Genomic DNA, 23,450 nt, shown 5'->3' with positions numbered 1-23,450 from the left:
CTCAGATAAGTAACTTGCTATGTGACTCAGAGCAAAATATAAAACAATAGCTAATTTGTATTGGGAAAATAAGCCCATCAAGCAGGAAATTCTTTATCCTGAATGAAATCATAGATCTTCACCAAAATTGAAAAAGAGTCAGTTAAGACTGATGATCTCTTTCTGGTGTAGTGCTGAAGATATCAACTTCATAGAAGGCAAAACTTCACCCCCCCCCAAAAAAATGGGGACCATTTGCTCAAAGCTTCCTCTTCTCCCCTTTCTTCCTATTCTACCTCATTCAAATATCTTGCCCATTTTTTTCTCCTTCACTTCTGTTTTGGATAAAGAGGTAACACTTCTTGTCAATGCCATCTCCTCATCCCCTTGATCCCAGCACCTCCTATATTCTTGGCAAGATTGCTCCCATTTTAACCCCACTCTTTCAAATCTTCAAACTTTCTATGTGTAATGGAGTATTTCTTGCTGTCAACAAATATCCCATGTCTCTCCCATTCTCCCTTCAATAATCAATCACATTAGCTATTGTCCTTGCTATTGCCCCGTCTTGAAGAAATTCCTTGAGAAAATCTAGACTATAGGCCTCCCAAGTCCTTCTCTCTTACTTTGTTATTAACCTATCTACAATCTGGCTTCTGAGCTCATTAGTCAACTGAAACTGCCCTTGCCAAATTTAATAGCCCTTACTCAAATAGCATCCTTCTTTATCTCTACAGTCTTTGACACATGATCACTTTCTCCTTCTGGATTCTCTTTCCTCTCTAGGTTTTCACAACACTGTTCTCTTCTGATTCTGCTCTTGCCTATCTGAAGGTTCAATCTTACTAAATTCTTCATTCACTTCACACCCACTAACTCTGAGAACCCCACAAAGTTTTGTTCTTGACCCTTTTTTTTTTCTTCCATACTATCTCTATTAGTAATCTCACCATCTCTGAAAAGTCCAATTGTTAACTCTATACAAATGATCCTAAATATGTAGCCCCAGTCTCTGCCCTGTGCTCTAATCCTATACCATCATCTTTTGCCTTTTGGCCTCTAGACTGGATGTCCTGTAAGCATCTCAAGGACATAAACAAAATAGAACTCATTCTCTTTTCCCCAACTCCTACTTCTTTCCAACTTTCCTATGATTACAGGGAATACTACCAACTCTCTTGTTATCCAGAATTATAACCCTGGTTTCATCCTTAACTTCCTTACTTTTATTCACCTCACATAACCAACACTTGCTATATCTTGTAATTTTCTGCTTTCACAGCCTCTCCTAAACATCATCCTTTTCTCTCCCTTCAAAAATCAACCCACTCTAATTCAGGCTTTTATCACCTCTCTCCTGGACTATCAAATGGCCTTCTGGTCTCTCTGTTTCAGACATCTCTTCCCACTTCAATTCAGCTTCCATTCAATTGCCAAAGTGGTCTTCCTAAGAAATAGATTCATTCCTTTACTCAGTAAATTCTAGTGGCTGCCTATTTCCTGCAGAATCAAATATAAGTTTCTTAATTTGGCATTTAAAAACACTTTACTATCTGACTTCTTCCTACCTTTCCAATCTTCTTCCACTATACACAGCTCCACACACTCTAAGATGAAGCCACATTATCTTATTGTACTTGACATTCAGTCTCCTGCTTTTGTATTGGCAGTCTCCTATGCCTGGAATGCTCTACTTTCCTCATCTATGCCTTTCACTTTTTTAAAGTTCTTTCAAAATTCAGGTCAAGGGTCACCTCCTACGGAAAGTTTTTTCTAGTCCTCCTAGCTATTTAGTGCTTTCACCCCTGAGATTATCTTCCACTTACATTCTATATAATCTCACACGTACTATGTATTTTCATGTTTGTCTTTCCATGTAAATGAGAGCTTCTTGAGGATATGAACCATTTTAGGGTTTCTTTATACCCTCAGTGCTTAGCACAATGATTGGCACATAGATGGTGAGGATCATGGAGGACATAGTAAATTAACAGATATCCATATTCTAAATCTATTCCATTCATACCAGACACAATTTTTATAAACTGTCAATGAAGCAAGAGCTGATCTATAAGAGCAAAGCTAGCTGAAATGTGTAACATTCTTGCTCTGGAAAAGAGAATCATATTCTTGAACATAGATTTCTTACAACCATATTCCAATTCATATCCTTTTCTTCTACCATGACTCAAGAATATTTTATTGCATTAAAATTTACCATTTTCCAACGTCCCACATGCCCATTCCCACTTTTCTCTCTTAATGCATTCTAATAATTACACCAATTTCTCCATACTTGCAACCATGATTATCATGGCTTTCTTGTTTCTTCCATAAACCACAGAAATTCGAGTTTTGGTGTCCCAAAAGATCATATTCTAAGTTCCGTATTTCTCTCTACACTCTTGATGACGACATCAATTATTATCTTGTTAAAATTAACTCTTCTGATAATTACCATTTCTTTATATCCAGCCTTCTTTTCTCTCATGAACTCCAGGCATACACTCTGTCCGTTAGACATCTCTACTTGGGAATGTCCTAGTAGTATTTCAAATTCAATCATGTCCAAAACAGAGCTCATTGTATTTTCTTCCAAGCCCATCTCTCCCCTAAATTTCCTTCTTTTTGTTGAGAACAATGAGTTTCACAACCTCAAACCCTCAGCTGTCGTCTTGTTATTCCTACCTTTGAAACATCTCTCCCATCTGTTCCCTTCTCTCCTTTCACCTACTTCTCTACCCTACTTCAGATCCCCATCATCACTAACCCTGCCTTCTAACTGGTCTCCCTGTCTTTAGTACCTCTTTTGTCCAATTTATTTCTCTCTCCTCCTCTCCGATCTTGCCAGCTGCCAAACTCATATTATTAAAACTTAGGTCTGACCATTCTACCCCTACTTAAAAATGCTCATTTCCTACCTGTTCTCTGAAATACAAGCCCCTCATCCTGACAGTTAAAATGTTCTATACAAAAAGGTTTCAATTTATCTTTCTTCATATTACTCTTCACCCTTCTCTATTCTAATACAATTGTACTGGCTGGTTTAGTCACCCCTAAACATAACATTGAACATTCAGCCTTTGTGCATTTGCACATGTTGTTCCTTGCCATGTGTGAAATGCATTCAATTCTTTTTCACTTTTACCTTGTAGAATCCTTAGCTTCTCTCAAAGCACAGCTTAAATGCTACTTTCTAAATAATATCTTAGCACAGTCTTCCTCTCAAAATTACTCTGTACTTAATGTGAAGTCCTTAAGGGGACCTGGTTTATTTTTTACTTCTATCTACAGGACAGAGTCAATGCTTGTGTTTGATTTATTGACTTAGGATATTGACTAGGATAAAGAAAGTAACTCAGTAAAGAAGACTGAATTACAGTCCTTTTATTAACAGATTCATTGTAGGATCTTGGCTAGTTCACTTAATCTCTCCCAGTCTCAGTTTTGTTATCCGTATAATGAAAGTCTAGTCCTATGTCCTATCTGTGGTCCTATGGTTGCTCAAAAGGAAATTAAATAAAAACATAAAAAAATTGGTCATATCACATAATCTATAAAGAGCGATAACCCTTATATACACCACAGTAAATGTTTTTTCTTTGACTTCTTTCCATTTCTAGCACTGTTATTAGACAGAGTTCTTTCCATTTCCACTGAATATTAAAAAAAAAAAAATGGGGGGGGGGGGAGATGTCTGGCAAATAGCCCAATTATTTTCTGTAAAATTAGTATGTAAGAATAAAAAAGTGGTCTCTGTACAAATTTTTAAAGCTTAGAAACTTTCTTTGCAATCATTTCAACTATTTACTAAGCACTTGCTATTTAGTAACTAGGAGGTGCAGTGGACAGTGTGCCACTCCTGGTACCAGGAAGACTCATTACCCTGAGTTCAAATCTGTTGCCTCAATTTCCTCATCTATAAATGAAAAGGAAATGCAAGACACTTCAGTCAAAATGGGTTCACATAACTAAAATGACTCAACAACAATTATCTGCCAAGTACTGTGTTGAGTACTGGGAATATAAAGATAAATTTTAATCTCAGGAAGCTAAGAATCCAGGGAAAGACATGTACACTAACACCTAGAATACAAGAAAAAGTGAAATAAGTGCACAGCAGCAGTTCAGACAGCAAACTATAAGAAAAGGTCAAAGAAAACACAGTGCAAAAAGTAGCCCATGAGTTAGGTTTTAAAGAATAGTACTTCAACCAATTTAGAATAAAACGGGTAACAAATTACATAATGCAGTTTAGACCTCAACCCAAGTCTTTGGATTCCAAATCCAATGCTTTTCCCTCTATACTACCATCTAGGAAGTTTGATGGTTCAATGGGTAGAGCACTGTGCTTTAACATTAGAAAGACGAGTTCAAATCTAATCTTAGACACTGTTTCCTCGTCTGTAAAATGGTTTTACAAGGATCAAACAAAACAATATTTGCAAAGTACATAGTAGGCATTTAATAAATGTTTCCTTTCTTCCTTCCTACCACATTACCTCATGTAACTGAAGAATAGTGGTCCTATGTATACTTGTATTTAATTTATACTTTAACATATTTAATATGTATTGGTCAACATGCTATCTGGGGGAGGGGGGAGGGAGGAGGGGAAAAATTGGGAACAAAAGGTTTGGCAATTGTCAATGCTGTAAAATTACCCATGCATTTAACTTGTAAATAAAGAGCTATAATTAAAAAAAAATAATAAACAAACAAAAAAAAAAGAATAGTGGTCCTGATTTGGAACTATGCCCAGGGCTATCAAACAATGCAAACCCTTTGACATAGCAATGCTAACGGGGCTGTATCCCAAAGTGATCATAAAAGAGGGGAAAAGACCCACATGTGCAAAAATGTTTGTGTAAGTTCTTTTTGTAGTGGCAAGGAATTGGAAATTTAGTGGATGCTCATCAATTGGGGAATGACTGAATATGTCAAGGTATTTTAATGCAATGGAATATTATTGTTCTATAAGAAATGATGAGCTGGTTAGTTTCAGAAAAGCCTGCAAAGACTTGCATAAACTGATACTGAGTGAAATGAACAGAACCAGGAGAATATTGTACACAGTCACAGCAAGATTATGGGATGATCAACTACAGCAATACAATGATCCAAGACAATTCCAATAGACTTGGGATGGAAAATGTCATCCATATCGAGAAAAATAACTATGGAGACTAAATGTGGAACAAAGCATCCTATTTTCATATTTTTTGTTGTTTTTTATTTCTCATGGTTTTTCCCTTTTGTTTTTTCCCCCAAACATGACTAACATAGAAAAAAAAATTAATTATACATGTAGGTTTTGTGTGTGTGTGTATGTGTGTATCAGACTGCTTGCTCTCTTGGGGAGAGGGGAGGTAAGGGAGGAAGATAGAAAAAAATTTGGAATTCAAAAATCTTACAAAAGTGAATGCTGAAAACTATCTTTACATGTAATTGAAAAAAATATACTATTAAGTGGGGAAAAAAGAATAGTGGTGCTGATTAAAAATAAAAAAAGCTGGAGAAAGGAGTATATTTGGCAAGAAGATGAAGGATTCACAGTTCTAAAGACATTGAGTTTAAGTACTCAGATACTCAGTACCTAAGATATCCATTTATTTATAGACATAGATATGGGCACAATATGCATAAAGGAGTATATTTGGCAAGAAGATGAAGGATTCACAGTTCTAAAGACATTGAGTTTAAGTACTCAGATACTCAGTACCTAAGATGTCCATTTATTTATAGACATAGATATGGGCACAATATGCATAAAATACTTACAGATAAAGGTACTTTTGGAAGATTTTTCTTGATTAAAGTAATCAAGTCTTTATATATTCATAGTTACAAACCATCCTCAAAAAAAACATTTAGATGTTTTAGTGTTAGAGCTGGAAGGGATCTAGGAAATCATCTAAGCAAAACCTCTCATATTATAGATGAGGGAAAACAATTATAAGCAGGTGAGTATAGTAGATAGAATGCTGGAGTAGAAGTCATAAAGTCCTGGGTTAAACTCCCACTTCAGATACTTACCAGTTAAGCGATCCTAGCCAAGTCACTTAATTCCCTCAGCCTGACTTTCTAAGTCAGATCTGTCACATGAGAGCAGTAAAAATGATAATCTCTACCACCTTTTATAATTCTAAAGGCGGATCTCTCCCACAACAATGTACGATTTCTACATTTGGGAGTGGGGATGGGGAAGAGACACACAAACCCATCATTTACCTTCCCTCCAATATTGTAACTTTAGGGTTATCTTTGAATTTTCTCAAGTCTCACATTCAGTCAAATGAATTTGAATGCCACACTTAATTGCTACTTGTTTTACCATCCTACTCTCAAGGCATGGAGGAGGTCCAGGCAATGAACTATGAGAAATCTAATGAGGGAGGGACTGTATTCAGCTGAGAAAGAAAAGAATCAAGGAAGACTTCTTGAAGAAGGTGGCACATGAATTAGGTTCTGAAAAAAAAGGCAAGTCTTCAACCAATGGAGAGTATCCTCTGGTTTATACTGGAAATGCCATGTTGTTATCATCTACCTAGACTAATTGAATAACAGATGGGTTCTAACATCTCCACTATATTCTCTCCAGCAATACATTTAACTGTCAAACTTCTATCAGCCCAATGTTCCTTATACAGAATGCTGGTCAAATCGCTCTGTTCAAAATCTCCCAACAATTTATTATTGCCCAGAGTAAAATTTGCACTTTAGTCTAGAATTCAAAAACTTCTATAACCTGCTATTACCTTATTTGTTCAGATTTCTTTCATATTACATAGGCAATACTACCCAAACTGGAGTACTCACTATATGTTCCATGCATTTTCCTGAATTATACCTTTGATCATACAATTTTTAAAGTAGTATTTTATTTTTTCCACATACATGCAAAGATAGTTTTTAATATTCACCCCAAATCTCTGTGTCCCAAATCTCTCTCCTCTTCCTCCCTCCCCAAGACAACAAGCAATTCAAATATGAATAACAGAATAAATATTAAATAGAATAGTGGTGCTGATTTGGAACTATGCTCAGGGCTATCAAACAGTGCAAACCCTTTGATATAGCAGTGCTACTAGGTCTGTATCCCAAACCAATCATAAAAGAAGGGAAAGGATGCAAAAATGTTTATAGAAGTTCTTTTTGTAGTGGCAAGGAATTGGAAATTGAATGGATACTCATCAATTGGGGAATGGCTGAATAAGCTATGGTATTTTAATGAAGCAGAATTCTATTGTTCTATTAGAACAATAGTCAAACATGTACAGTTCTTCTAAACATATTTCCATATTCATCAAGCTGCACAAGAAAAATCAGCTCAAAAGGGGAGAAAAAACACAAGAAAAAAAAAAAAAACAAGCAAACAACAACAAAAAAGTGAAAATACTATGATCCACATTCAGCCTCCACAGTTCTCTCTGGACACAGATGGCATTTTCCATCACAAGTTAATTGGAATTGCCTTGGAATCCTTTCATTGAAAAAGAGCCAAGTCCATCATAAAATCTTGTTACTGTGTACAATGTTCTCTTGCTTCTGTTTACTTCACTTAGCATCAGTTCATATAAGTCTTTTCAGGTTTTCTGAAATCCAAGTTTCTTTCAGAACAACAATATTCCATTACCTCCATATACCATAACTTATTTAGCCATTCCCCAACTGATGGGCATCTATTCAATTTCCAGTTCCTTGCCATTACAAAAAGGAGCTGCTCCAAACATTTTTGCATATACAGATCACTTTCCCTGTTTATGATCTTAGGATACAAACCCAGTAGAGACACTGTTAGCTCAAACAGTATTTGTAGCTTTTGGGGCACAATTCCAAATTGCTCTCCAGAATAGTTGGATCATTTCATTACTTGACCAACAACATGTCAGTTTTCCCCAATCTCCTCCAACATTCAACATTATCTTTTCCTGTCATCTAAGCCAATCTGAAAGGTATGAAATGGTACTTCAGAGTTGTTTTCATTTGCATTTCTCTAATCAATAATGATTTGGAGCATTTTTTCACATGACTAAAAATAGCTTTAATTTCTGAATTTTGAAAATTCATCTGAAAATTGTCTGTTCGTATCCTTTGACCATTTATCAATTAGGGAACAGATTGTAGATCACATTACTCCCTATGCTTGTAATGCCCTCTCTGGTGATTTCTAATTTGTCCAGCTAGATGGTACAATGGATAGAGCTTTGGGCCTGGAAATTTGTAAGACCTGTGTTCAACTTTGGCTTTAAGACACTTGCTAGCTGTTGATCCTGGGAAAGTCACTTAACTTCTATTTGCCCCAGTTTTTTTCTACTGTTTAAAAAAAAGTCTACATCCTAATGGTGACAGTGAGAGAAGACATTTGTGTAAAGTGTTTAGTGCAGTGCCTGGCTAACTATTGTTGTTATTATTGTTGTCTTTAAAAACTCAAATGCCACCTCCTTAATGAAAGTTTTCTTGATCCAAGTCAGTAATGACCTTTCCCCAGTAGGATATCAGATGCACATATTACTGTTGATAGATATATGTGTATTTGTCATATCCCCTCTTAGACTATAAGCTGTATGCAGTTTCTTACTCAACCTTTGTACCTTACTTAAGGCCTGACATAAGGCTTTTTAGACTAGATATTTCTCTTTCAAGATAGCTAAGATCTTTATGATATACTTATTTCACATTACTTTGAAAAACATCAAATACTATACTTTTTTTTTTCAAAAATCTTCAAACCTAATCTAACCCTTTTAAAAGCTGCATAGAAAGGAGATAAACCAGTTGACCATAAAGTCAAATGTTTCTTTTCATTTCATATTTTTTACATTTAAAAATGCAATTTTAAGCATAAAGGTCATGATTTAGAGAGGGATAGTCTCCTTAGAGGTTTTAGTCTGATCCCATGATTTAACTGATGGGGAAACTAAGACCAAGCAAAGTTTGGTTTAAAGCTTTTTAAGTTTAAATGTTTGAGTTTAAAAAATTTTTAATGAGTTTAATGAAAATTCATGAGTTTAAAAAAAATCCAATATTCTTAAGATTTTTTTTTCCCAATTAAATAATCTTTCTGATCTCTTAAAAATCAGCTAAATCAAATTCCATACTCTTTGGTTAAATCAAAAAATCAGAACTACAAGGGTCCTTAGAGGTTCCTAAATCCAATCAACCTCCCAATTTAAAAAAAAAAAATCTTCTAAAATTTCCTTAACAGATAGTTGAAAATTTTAATTCATCCCATTCTTTATTTTTTAAAATACCAGAGATTTCTTATGTTAAACAAAGTTGAAAGGTTCTAACTATTCTTAGAAGGAGTGGAATAATATTTATTTTCAAATGGCATTGGTTGGAATGTAGCCCTAACACTGTTAAGTGGAAAGCAAGCATCACAGAATAATAGTAAAGATTATCCCTTAAAGGGGGAAAAAAAGTGGTTTTCTTTGAATTTCTGGTGATCTTTCAAATTTGTACAGCCTCTTGCCAATAACTTGGCATAGAGGAAAGAGTAATGGACCTGGATGTCAAAATAGACCTAGAGATATGAAACCTGGTTTGTTAACTACTATATAACTATTCGATAGTTTTTTAGTCATGTTGATAACCCTATTTTAAGGCTGCAGAATTCTACTGTTCTATAAGTACAGTCAAACATGTACAGTTCTTCTAAACATATTTCCATATTCATCATGCTACACAAGAAAAATCAGCTCAAAAGGGAAAAAACACAAGAAAGAAAAAAATAACAACAAAAAAGTCATGACTATTAATAAGCTCGTTTGGGGTTTTCTTGACAACGATATTAGAATGTTTTGCCCTTTCCTTTTCCAACTCGTTTTACAAATGAGGAAACTGAGGCAAACAGGATTGAGGGATTTGCCCAGGATCACATAGCTAGTAAGTGTCTAAGGCTAGATTTGAATTCAGGAAGATGAGTCTTCCGCACTTTAAGTGCAGCACTCCATCTACTGGCACCTAACCGCCCCTACTATGTGACTATAGGCAAGCCATTTAAACTACCTGCTTCAGAAGGCTGTTAAGAAAATATTTATTATACAGTTACAACATTTAGCTCTGAATTTTTATGCTATAGATTCAGATCTCTTAATTTAGGCTACAAATATGGGGATTATGGAAATATTAATTTAAGGCAGTCAGTGGATACCTACATATAATATTAGTGCCTGTAGAAAATTTAGATGTTTGTCCACTGCTCATTCTTAAATCCACTTCTGAGATTTAAAAAAAAAAAAATAGTACTATATATTAATATAGTCTTCCTTTTTATCAGGATTTTAAAGTCTCATGCATTTTAGAGAAGATACATTCTCTTATTCATTCTCTCTAGATCCTCCTACTTGTCTCAGCTACAGGGAAACTGAATTAGCTGATCTACAACTAGGAGATACAAAGATAAAATTCTCTAAAAGTGTATTATGGAAAAGTCAAGACCAATCTGAAGTGTACAACTTAGCTATCTAATGTGTATGAGGTACAGAGGGTGAGAGAATGAATTCAACTTTGCATTTTAGTATCATTAATTAATAAATACAATTGCCTAGGAGAACAAAAGTCCAGCTTTATTACAGTCTAATCAATTGAATTTTAAAACATTTCTTTATAAAAATGGTTTCAGATAAAAAAATGAAAATTTCTATCATGTTACTTTTGAGGACATAAAGCCATTTAATTATTATCTAAGAAGCCTTTTTTAGTGCAGTAGTTGGCAAGTCTGTCTCATTATTGTTACCTAGTTGCCTTACTACACTTCTCCCCTCATCCAAGGTTTACATATTTGACAGTGGCACACTTTGTTTCACATTATTTTTCAACTTTTACATAACTCTGGTAAAATTGGTGCCTGGTCAATCAATGAGTAAGTATTTAATAAATCACCTACTGAGAACACAAAAACCAGAGGAGCACATACCCTCAAGCAGTCTGAATTCTGGCAAAGTGGCAAGCAAGTATACAGATAAGTACAGCCCTCAATTTGTACATACCTATGTGAATGTGTCAGTCTCTCCATTTATTTTATGCCCTCTGAGGGTAAGAACTGTTTCATTTACATCACTGTCATCATAGCAAGGAGCTAACAGTGCCTGGCAAATAGTAAGAGCTTTATAAAAAGGTTTCTAACTGATACAAATAAAAAATACAAACAGAGTAAATGCCAAAGAATTTGGAGTGGAGGCAGTATGACCAGCTGGGGTGGAGGAAAGGATGAGATAGATCAGTAAGGTCCTTATAGAAAAGATAAGCCCAAACAGAGTCTTTGACTTGAAACTAGGGTTAGTTATTCTAAAAAGGCAGAGAGGAAAAAGGTATGCATCCCAGTTATGGGAAACACATTGTACAAAGGCACAGATGGAAGAAACAAGGTGCTGGGTGAGGAACAATCACTAGAACATCAATCTTGGACTGCAGAATGGATAAAAGGGAATAATAAAAAAAATTATACTATTAATGGACAGTTAGGTGGATAGTGGGTCAGGGCCTGATATCCAGAACACTTATCTTTCCTGATTTCAAATATGGCCTCAGACACATATTAGTAAGTGTGACCCTCGACAAGTCACTTAACCTGTTTGCTTCAGTTTTCTCAAATGTAAAATGTGAAGTGGGGCCCTGAAGAGTAGAAAACAACTAAACAACAACTAATGATAATTAACAATGTCATTTGCACGTCACTTTAAAGTTTACAAGTGGTTTTATAAATATTTCGTTTTACCCTCACAACTCTGGGAAGTAGGTTCAATTATTATCCCCATTTCATAGATAAAGAAATTGAAGCATAGAATCTGTCCAGTTTCCCACAGTTGGGAGGGGTCTGCAAGATCTGAACTCAGTTTTTTTATTCCAGATCCAGTATTCATCTACTCATTTAATGACTACTAAAGGTCAACTGGAACCAGATATTCATGGATCATTATCATTCTCTTTTTTTAATAGTGGGACTAGTTCCACAGTGGAAAAAATGTCAAATTCAGAGGACTCAAGTGAACATATTTTTGTTACTTGCTTAATATTTTAAGTAAATAATAAATTATGGAAAATTTTTAAAATATGTAAATCTAGTTAACATAAGCAAGATCCAGCTTGAATTGCCAGAAAAACCTTTATGATATGCTGTTATACTGCCATTCATATCAACTATCAAGTGTGAACGGCTTGTACAGACCTGTAGTTTCAGCTAACTTTTCTCTAGTTACTCCATCCTCCTCCCAAGAGTTTCTCATAGCAATATTCCTAGATTTCCCAAAGGGAGGGAAAAAAATCAACAAAGGTTCTCTACAGGAATAGTTTTTTCCAGAGAACAAATGAAAAGCAATGTTGAAAGGATGTACGTTTGTATGTATGAAAAATAAATACTTCAAACAACACTTAATAGAGATCATAATCGTGAAATATTTTATATAAAATATATAACTATATATTATAGAATAACTTTATATAAAATATATACTTTATATAAAATTCTCCAAAAAAGCAATTATGGAAAAATCAAAAAAAATATTTAGATTTATCAAATTTCAACCTCTTTGGATCTCAGACTATAAACACAATGAAAATACAATGAGAAATGTTAAATTATAACTAATCATATGATTTAATGCTTTATCACTGAAATATATAAACTGAGGAAATTCCTAACAACATTTAGAAATGTGCTCCGTAAGTATGAGTTAACCAAAAAATCATTAGGATTCTATAATCTCTGATCACAAAAAGGATGTAGTTTTGTGCTTGAATGTATTCAATCAAAAAACTGAAACACATTATTTTATGTATCAAGTGAGAAATTGCTGGATGAGTTACACTTTTCTCAAGCATTTATTGCCTCATCTGAAAAGTAAAGATATGGCACTAGATGATTTCTTTCAACTCTAAAAATTTCTGAGTTTATAGAGGTTCTCTTCACCATACCTGGAATGGATCTTAGAAATCATGTAATCCAACTCTTTCATTTTTACAATAAGGAAAATGAAGGCCCAAGGAAATGCTGACTTGCCCAAAATCACACTGATTCTAAACTGCCCACATATTTGAACCTAAACTGACCCGAATTTCTCTACTGTGGCAGATTACATCAAATGACGATTTGCTTTTGTAAGCACATACTAATAATTACATTTATGTAACAATTTCAAAAGTATATGAAGTTCAAATCTCACAAAGTTTAAATGTTTTTTTAGAAAAATTCAGGAATCTCTAACCCACTCAAGTACCCAAAGATGTCTTACTGTGGGGGAAAAATATTACTTTATTCTAGTACTACCATATGCTAAATCACCTTTCAAATATATATCCTACTCATCAATTCACTATGGACTTAAAAGGCAAATGGACAAAACTAAGCAGGTTTCTTACAGTGGACAATTCAAATTAAAGTATTTAGTGATTTTTTTTTTCAACACCCTGTTTGGTACAAGAAGAGGAAAAGAAAGAAGGAAGGGGTGCTTACTAGATCACGTTTTCAGGATTAAGAAACCTTTGGGGCTTTTTTGAATACCCAATTTATTTTCACAAGCAAGTATCTCAGACAATTTGTTTAAAAATATGCAAAGATGCACCCACCGTACTTTAACTACACTGTAATGACCAAGAATTGTTTACCTCCTTGTACGACCACACATTAAAGGCTAAGAGAAAAATCAATACATTTCACTTTAATAGATCTGGTTCCCGTTTACCTGCAATAAACCGACTCCCAAATATACAAGACTCAAATTTAGCTAGCTCCTAACTCACCTACTCTTCTCCCCCAACACCTTTCCATCATCTAAATGTTCTCTCCAAAACAAATTTCAAAGCAAATATAGTTTAATCAACTAACTACCTGAAGCAAAATTATACATACTTCCCCCCGGTGTAAGAATTGTTCCCACATTTGGATTCCAATCATCTCGGTCAAAACCTCTCTACTTCTTTCCCCCACGAGTCGGGGTACTGGAGGACCAAGCGCAAGCTGATGGAGGGGACATCTGGACCATTTCAAAGCCCAGCACGTTCCTATCTCCCTAAAGGGGGGAAAAAGTTAAGAAAGCCGGTGGTCCTAACATGCCTGAATTTTCTGGCCAAAGTACCGGGAGGATTGGTGAAGGCCGATAGAGGAGGTCGGGACATGGGGGTGGAGGGGAGGGAGAAAGGGGGAAAGGGTTGAAGGGAGGAAAGACACACACTAGGGGAGGGAGGAGTGGGGGAGGGTCGCCTTCTCTGACTCAAGCACTCCACTCCCCGACCCAGCCCCCGTCGCCCGCCCCAGGAGGAAGCGTTAACCCTCGAGCTTCTCCCCGCGGGCGCCTCCCGAGCTCCTCCGTCCGCTCTTCTCCTCCGAGGGGGAGGCCGGGTAAGGGGGTGGGGTTGCTGGGTGTTCCCGGGAGTGCCCGAGCAGCCGCCCCAGCTTGTTTACAGGCCCCGGGCCTGGCCAGGCCGCTGCTGCTGCCTCTGCCTCCTCCTTCTCCTCTTTTTCTTCCTCCTCTTCCTCCTCCTCCCCCCCTTCAGGAGGAGCGGCCGTCTCCACCACGCAGCTCCCGGGGCGGCTTCCCCCTCCCGGGCCCTGCGTTCACTGGCGCGGCGCTTACCGAAAGCGACCGAAGAAGAAGCGGGTCCCAGGTCCGAGGCGATGGCGGTGGCCCGGCTAGGGAGGGGCGAGGGAAAGAGGGGGAAGGAAAAGGGGTAGGGGGAGGTCACCGCACGTCGCGGGCCGGGCCCGGCCGGGTCGGTCCGGGAGGAGGGAAGGGGAAGGGGGAAAGAGTCGGAACGTGTCTGGGACCCCGGCTCGTGGCGCCCTTGCCGCAGCTCAGATCATCGCAGGCATTGGGACCGAGGCGCAGAGCGGGTCCTGAAGGGAAGCAAACCGCGAGTTCATCGCTGGCGGGCCCCGCCGGCCCCGAGTCGATCTCTCCGCCCCCCTCCCCCCACCCCCGCCCCAGCCACCCGGTCCAGCGATCCAGCCGCCGCCGAGTCCCCGAGCTCGGGGCTGAGGAAGCGCCGAGACCCGGTTGTCTCGTTCCCAGGCGCGCTCCCGCCTCTAATGTCGCTGCCGCCTCCGCCTCCTCTTCCCGCGCGCACGCGCGCACGCGCGTTCACGCCCCACTCCCTCCTCCTCCTCTTCCTCCTCTCTACCCCCCCTTTTCTTCTTCCCTCCTCCCCTTCCTCTCCCCCCTCAACAGCTGCGGTGCCTTGTAGCAGCTGGAAAGACCCGGATGTTGTTGGGCTGGAACTTCTGCAAGGGTAAGATGGAGGAGGGGCAGGTTAGGAATGACATAATTCCTCTACCCCATCTTCACTCGGCCGCCTCCTCCCCCGCCTCCACCCTGTGAGGGATGAAGAGAATACGCGCTCGTTGGCTCTGTGGTGTGTTGGTGCAGAAAGGGGGAGGGGGGACTCCCACCTTGGCATGCACTCCGGCCCTCCCCCACCACTCCACGCCCGGTGCACACATCCTGGCCAGCAGCATCGTCTCCTGATCTCAGTGTGGTTGAGAAAGTGCATGTTTTGTTCTGAGCCCGGTAGAATGTGGTCCCAAAATAGCCCTTCAGAAGCCTGATTGTAGGCAGAGCTTGGTTTCTGATGAAGACTTCATGAATTGTAACCGCCCCAACTAGGCCTTTACATCTCTTAAGCTAGACCTGAAACCCAAATAAACCCTGCATGTGAACCCACATCCTATGCACACCTCTACTTTGATCTCCTTAAACACTTTTTACTTCCAAATGATTTTTCGCCTCTAAATACAAGATGTAAAATATCCATATCGGTGCAGCACAAAATATTTTTTAACCAGCCATCCAAAAAGCAATCCTAGGAATAACTTAATTAAGTTCTAGTCATTTCCCTATTTGAAATTACAAATATCTCATTTTATAGCTCTCTCAACATTTTTACCTATCTGTCATTGGTTGACTTTTCAGATCCTCAATAGTCCCATCTCACAGAGTCGTCAAATAGAAATATTCACTTTGTTTATTCCATTGAATACCCCTGTTGCTTCTCATATATCCATACCCTTTCATAAGGGGCTGCTAAGTGATACAGTAGACAAAGTTATAGATCTGGATTAAGGAAGAACTGAGTTCAAATTCAATAATAGACTCTTGCTGTGTGTAACTCTGGGCAAATCATTTAACTCTGTAAAATGAGCTCGAGAAGGAAACAGCAAACCACCCCAGTATTTTTGCCAAGAAAACCCCCAATGGGGTAACAAAGAATCAAATGGTTCTGAAAAAACAAAAACAAACTATATAGTCCCCTCTTTGCCTAAGTCACTGTTTTCCTCACAAGTTACACATACTAGTCACACATACACACACCCGTTTTCCCTCATGCTCTGATACCCACCTACAACTGCACCTAGGATACAAATGAGTTCCTGGTAGATAACAGTCTGGAGTTGGTGAAATTACAAATTCTTTTTGTAAGTGTTAGGCACATGTCTTTGTGAAAAGAAAAGAAAAGAAAAGAAAAAAAAAAGAAAAGAAAAGAAAAGGAAAGGAAAAAGAAAAAAAAAGACTTCAAAAATTTTTAAAGACTTTTAAGACAGAAATATACTTCAATAAAGGTTTAGGAATGAACTGAACAATTGAAATAACTAACACATGCAATCTATTAATTTCACATTTTACTAGACCCTATGGAAAAATCTCATGTTTTCGGGAAGCAGTGTATAGAATGACAAGGGAATTAGCCAATGAATCAAAAATCAAAAGTACTACATCACTAGAATATGCTTTTGTTAGCTATTTTACTCTCTTCAGCTAGTTGCTTAATCTTTCCATAAATGATAACACATAACAGATATGATAACAGAATGAGAATTATTTTTAAAGAAGTAGAAATTTTTAAAGAATTTTGCCACAAAGAAAAAAATGCCACATTTTAAAGGGGGGAGTGGTTTGGAAAATAATTTTTAATTTTTATAACCCAAACATTAAAAATAGGATTATGATTTCATTTTTGGTATACTTATTTTGCCCCTGCTACAAATATAATACTTTTAAGCCTTGCTACACTGTTACTTCTAAAAACTACTTTGTTACCTAGGCATTCCAACCTTACTTCAAAACAATCCATTATCTGTCAGTTACGTTTAAGCTTTTGGCAATATAACAATATTGTTACTGAGGTTACAATCCTTTTTCCTGTATTTTCAGAATAAGAAGTTCCCTAAGATTTCCAAATCATCCAATTGTAAATTCCAGCTAAAGATAGTTCTTCCCCTATCCTACCTATTTGGGGGATAGGCTTTCTTAGAGTGATAGAAATGGATAGTTTCTAAATCCAAATAGTAAAAATAAAATGGAAGAAATGCCCCTTAATCCCTATACTCAAACTTCATCTAAAATCATTTCTCAATTGTTTCCCCTTATATCTGCCCCCAAATAAATAAATAAACTCTAGATTCTTGAGCTTCTCTTCCTTTTAAATTTTAAATATGATTAAAAGCACTGTACAAGAACACATAAGACAATTGGCAATAAAAATGTCATTGTGGCAATCATAAAACCCAAACTTGTGAATGTGTGTATATATTAAACAAAATCTTGATAATCAACATTTTCAACAATTTCCCCCCTACTGATAAATAATTTTATCTTCCATTTCTAAACTTAGATTATTCACCACTGCAAGAGACCATTAGTACTAGATACTTATCTGTTCCTTTCCTCAAAAAACTTGAAATTCTCAATTAACACTTTGCTATGTTATCTAAAGAAAAATTCTCACTCTATTCCAATCACCCCATTCATATTTTCCAGAAAAGTAACTTTAATAGCTGTGTAAATATGGCAAATACAAAAGCAAGAAAAATGTCAAATGTTGACCACATAGGATTAGTGTAGATTGATAAGAACAGTTGCATTAATTGGACAAGTCAGAACAATCCTTCCTGATTAATCCTAAGGATTAAACCAGTATGCAATGAAATCTTTGCTTCTATTCAGTACCTTTATAGTCTAGGAGAATCTGGAACAACTATAGCGTAGTGAGGAGAATGGAAAAGGGGAGTGAGAAAAAGAAATCTAAACATAAGGGGGGAAAAAATCGAAATTTTAAAACTCAGAATTTGAGTTGATCTACTATAAACTACCAATATAACTAACCCTCTTTATCTAGTTATGACTCTCAAAGAAAATTTAAAAGTAGATCAAGAAATTTAGAAGTTATTAAAATACACTTTTTGTTAAGAGCTATAAAACTTTTATCACTTTTTGAATTATATACCTATAGGTGAATATTCCTTTTTTTCCTGCAAAAGTTCTTTAAGTCTCTAGAATTTTTTTTAATTAAGTTTAAAATAGATTCTTGACTTTTTTTGTGGTTATAGTCTAATAAAGTTTATGAACTCAAAATGCTTTTAAATCAAAATTAAATATGTTAATTACAAAGAGATCTAATTATTTTGAAATAATTTTATCAAAATTTTTTTTTAAAGTTCATGGACTCCAGGTTAGAATCCCTGTTTTAGCAGAAATATACAAGGCTAAGTGTTCATTTTCAATTAATTCAGTAGTACTTCAAAAAGGGATTTGTTGACAAAATTTAATATTTTCATAGCACTAGAATGAAGTTATTCTACATAATTTAGAAAATTGTGTGTGTGTGTGTATTTGACAAAAGGTAAAAAGACTTTGAAATTTTACTTTAACAGTCTTTAGTTCCAGAATTTAGTTTTTTATTTGCCATTTTTCTGAAAACAGCAATCATTTATTAAACATCTACATATAGAAGATGTACTAAGTGTAGAGGATACAAAACTGCAGGGGGGAAGCCAATTGCTTTCTTCAAGGAGCTTATATTCTATTGAGAAAAATATATGTACACAGAACATTACATCAATTCAAAGTAATTTCTAGATAGGTAGATATATGGTATATGGTAGCAAAGAACTAAAAATTAAAGGAGTGCCCATCAACTAGGAGAATGACTATACAAATTGTGGTATATGGATGGAATAGAATATTAATGCACTATACGAAAAAGATGAAATAGGTAGCTTCAGAAAATCTTGAAAAGACATATGAATTGATACAGAATAAAATAAGAACCAAGAGAACAATTTATATTATAGCAACAACATTGTGAAAACAATTTTGTAAGGCTTAAGAACTCTGATCCACAATTCCTATGACCGTGGCTCTGTTCAACATTGAGATGACTCAGACCAATTCCATTTGTGCAGTGATGAAGAGAACCATCTACACCCAGAGAGAGAACTATGGGAACAGAGGGTGGAACACAGCATAGCATTCTCACTCTTTCTGTTATTTACTTGCATTTTGTTTCTTTTTTCTTAGTTTTTCTTTTTCTTCCTTCTTGATCTTATTTTTCTTGCGCAACCAGATAGCTGTGTGAATATGTATACACATATTGGATCTGGCATGTATTTCGGCATATTTGGCATGTATTAAATGACTATCTGCTGGGTGGGGGAGGGGATGGAGGGAAGAAAGGGAAAATTTGCGGCAGGGGCTTATTCAGGGGTCAATGTTGGAAAAATTACCCATGCATATGCTTTGTGAATGAAAAGCTTTAATAAAAAAAAATAGCATAAAAAAGGGAAAAACACCTTTTCAAGGTATACACACACACACACACACACACACACACACACACACACACACATATATACACACATACATACACACACATATCAGCCCTTTTCATAATGGTAAAATACTAGAAATTGAAGGGATCCCTATTAATTGAGGAACTGCTGAATAAGATAAGTAAATAAATGTAATGGGATTCTGTAGATATATAAGAAATGCTGACAAGGAAGATTTTAGAAAAACCTGGAAAGATTTGTATGAACTGATATAAAACGAAATGTATAAAAGCAAGAAAACATTGTACATAGTATCAGTAAAGTTGTGGATGATCAACAATAACTCGGCTCTTTTCAGCAACACAATGATCCAAGACAAGTGTTCAGGAAGGAAAATGCTATCAATAGCCAAAGAAAGAATTGGTGGACTCACTGGATAGATCTGAATACAGATCAAAGCTTTTTTTTTTTTTTTTACTTTTATTTCTTGTGTTTCCCCCCCTTTTAATCTGTTTCTTCTTTCATAACTGTGACAAACCCATGGGAATATGTTTTACATGATAGCACATGTATAATCTACATCAAACTTCAGAAGAGGGAAGGGGAGGAAGGGAGCAAAAAGAGTTTGGAATTCAGAATCATAAATATGAATGCTAAAATTTTTCTTGACATGTAACTAGAAGGAAAATAAAATACTATTTTAAAAAAGAGGAGGAAGAAGAAGGACAACTCTGATCAACATAATAATCACTTTCAGAGGATTCATGATGAAATAGTATCCACAGGCACATATTAAGACATTTTGAGGGAGAAAAAAGATAAGGTCAAAGTGAGAATTAGTTTTGTTTGATCATGTATATTATAAAGATTTTATTTGGGATTTCTCCCCTTGCCCCAATATAGAGGGAAGTAAAAGAAAGAGAAAATAGATTCTTGTTAATAAAATAAACTTTTTAAAGATCTGAGATATAAACATTTTTTTCAAGATACTTTGATGTGACTTAGGGCAATTTCAAGTACTTTAAGCAGAGTAACAGAGTCTATACAAAATAATTTGGCAAGTTGGTCTAATTGACAGTTTTATAACTTGCCCCACCTCATACAAATACAACCAAAGAACCAAAAAGATTCGTTATCCTGATCTTTTAAAATATTGCCAAGCACCAATCAAGCTAAATGCTTAGATCAAACAACTTAATAGGTTGCTCTAACTTGTGGGCAAGCTATTTATGAGTCTGAAAATTTTATCCCAAAGAAATAAATTCTCTGGTCAAATAAATTTAAGTAGAAAACTGAACAAGGACCTTTAGAAATCATAGATGATTTTAAGCTGAGAGAGAAAGAAAAGTTTAAAATTGCTTATTTCAGCTGTCTTTCAGAAACTTATGTTTTGTATGTTTGTCAACTGTGCATGCCAGAAAAGCTGGTAAAGGGTAATAAAACCTTCCATTTATATATTACTTTTACAATTTACAAAAGTTACAACATCTGTTATCTCACCTTGGCTTCCCAATAACTCATTTTTTAATAGCTGTGGAAACATTCTCCAAAAGATTAAGTAAATTGACAAAAGTAACACTAATTATGGAGACAGAACAAGAACAAAACCAGGTCTTCAGACTCCCAATCCAATGTGCTTTCTAAAATAATATACTCATCTTCACTACATCCCATTCTAGTTTAACATGTTAGTAATACACTGTATATTTGTAAAAACTACTTGAATGATCCTGCTAGTTAGTACTTCCATCTTTAGGTAGGCTTCATTTAAATAAACCTTTGCCTAAGGACCCTTTTTCTTAAGTATCTATTTATTGCCTTATTTGAAATCCAAGTCATCAGGTGCAATTTTTTAAAATTGTTTTCTGTTGGATTGGTTATAAAGGCACTTTTAAATTGAAAGAAGTAAGAATATGACAGTTTCTTCATATGAAATAGGCTTGTCTGTTTGGCCCCAGGAGGCAGAAGGAGGACAATGAGTAGCAATTGAAAAAAAGCACATTTAGTCTTTACTTAAGGAAAATCTTCCTAACAAAGCTGTCCAAAAATTGGAATAGACTATCTCAGGCTGTCTTAGTGAATTTCCTATCAGTCGAGGTCTAGAGGAAATTCTTATACAGGTACAAGTTGGATTAAATGGTCACTAAGATTATGTGATTCTATGACAAAAATTCATAGGATGCACTCATAACCACACATTTTTCATGAGAAACATATTTTTTCCTATGCTACTTGCAGCTATTTGGGTGACATAATCTTGCCTCTGTCATATGATCTCGAATAAAACATATATAAAACATTTTTTAAAACCTCAGAAACAACTAGAAGGCCTCTAGGCCAAGATTGATGATTTATCTGAAAATCATATGAAACTTGAAAATCTTTATGTCCATAAAAAATATAATTGTAATAATTATTCACATTACTCATTAGAAAAATCTAGGGAAACAGGGCTGTGAGAAGGATAAAGGAGAAACATATCATTTAGACTTTAGAACTTCAGAGGTCCCTTCCAAAAAAAAAAGACTTAGCCTGACTGAAATCCACTGGGCTTTTGTTATCTGAGATGGGTGACTAAGTCTATGACTAAGAAGATTTCCTCCTCCTTATCTTACCCTAGCAAACTAGTGCTAAAAGTATAGGCAGGTGATCTTGAAGACTTGAAGCCCAGAACATAGTATTGCCCAAGAGAAATTACAAGATCTAGAATCCTCATAAGATTAATGTTAGCAGTATTCTTAATGGAGAGGTAAAACCAAAATGCTAGAATGAAGTGAATAATTTTGCTGAGTTCTCCCAATATATCCTTCTAAATGACTTTAAACATACATTAAATTGAGTTCTGAGTGGGAGAAACAACAACAACAACAACAAAAAAAAAAAAATCATAGTAATTTTTCTAACCTAGGGAAGCTTGGGAGGACAAAAAGGAACCTGCAGTCACTGAGATGGGAATGGCCTAGACCATGGCATAGCTGAAGCAATATTTTAATTCTTGGAAGTGGCAGCCTCATTGCTTAATATGTAATGTCCAGAAGGAGACTGAACACCTGGTTTAAAAAAAAAAAATTATATAGATGAATCCCTGAACTAGCACTGGAGGTTAAAATCAGGCTCTATTTAGTAACTTCCAGGTTGTAGTTACAAAGTGGAGAGGAATGATTATGGTCACAAGGGAGCAGGAGCTCTACCTAGGTAAGGATTAGAAAACAGCCTAGAAAGGCAAAGACCAGGCCAAACCCTATCAAGGGTCCTCAAACTTTTTAAATAGGGGGCCAGTTCACTGTCCCTCAGACTGTTGGAGGGCCGGACTATAGTAAAAACAAAAACTTTGTTTTGTGGGCCTTTAAATAAAGAAACTTCATAGTCCTGGGTGAGGGGGAATAAACATCCTCAGCTGCTGCATCTGGCCCATGGGCCATAGTTTGAGGACCCCTACCCTACCTAAATCATACCACTTTAAAAGCATTGAAAACTTACAGGCCTCCAGATCTAGTTGCAGAAACAGCTGAATGTAAAACCTAAAGCTCAGGTCAATCGCCTCTCATCCCAAAAGTGAAATCCCAACTCTAACAAAAAATCCAATGTCAAGAAATGTGCACCCAGAGAGAAAACTGTGGGGACTAAATGTGAACCATGAAATAGTATTTTCATTTTTGTTGTTTGCATTTTATTTTCTTTCTCATTTTTTTATCCTTTCTGATCTGATTTTTCTTGTGTAGCATGATAATTGTGGAAATATATATAGAAGAACTGAACATGTTTAACATATATTGGATTACTTGCCATCTAGGGAGGGAGTGAGAAGGAAGGGAGGGAGGAAAAAAAAATTGGAACACAAGGTTTTGCAAGGGTGAATGTTGAAAAATTATCTATGTGGGGCAGCTAGGTAGCGCAATGGTTAGAGCATCATCCCTGAAGTCCAGAG

At 36.2% G+C, this 23,450-nt stretch overlaps 1 protein-coding gene across 2 annotated transcripts in view; it reads right to left on the bottom strand.

Annotated features, from left to right (window-relative positions):
- Positions 1 to 14,709, bottom strand: part of PPM1A (protein phosphatase, Mg2+/Mn2+ dependent 1A) — a 64,243-nt gene extending 49,534 nt beyond the window's left edge. For both annotated transcript variants that reach the window (XR_007950667.1, XM_051977777.1), the window contains exon 1: positions 14,556 to 14,709. The gene's annotated coding sequence lies outside the window, so the exon portion shown is untranslated. The remainder of the gene's footprint in view (positions 1 to 14,555) is intronic.
- Positions 14,710 to 23,450: the final 8,741 nt, after the last annotated feature.

Source organism: Antechinus flavipes, chromosome 2 (genome assembly GCF_016432865.1).
Source record: "Antechinus flavipes isolate AdamAnt ecotype Samford, QLD, Australia chromosome 2, AdamAnt_v2, whole genome shotgun sequence".
Classification (NCBI taxonomy): Eukaryota; Metazoa; Chordata; class Mammalia; order Dasyuromorphia; family Dasyuridae; genus Antechinus; species Antechinus flavipes.
Note: the sequence above shows the minus strand (reverse complement) of the source record. Positions and strands in the feature narration are given on the sequence as shown.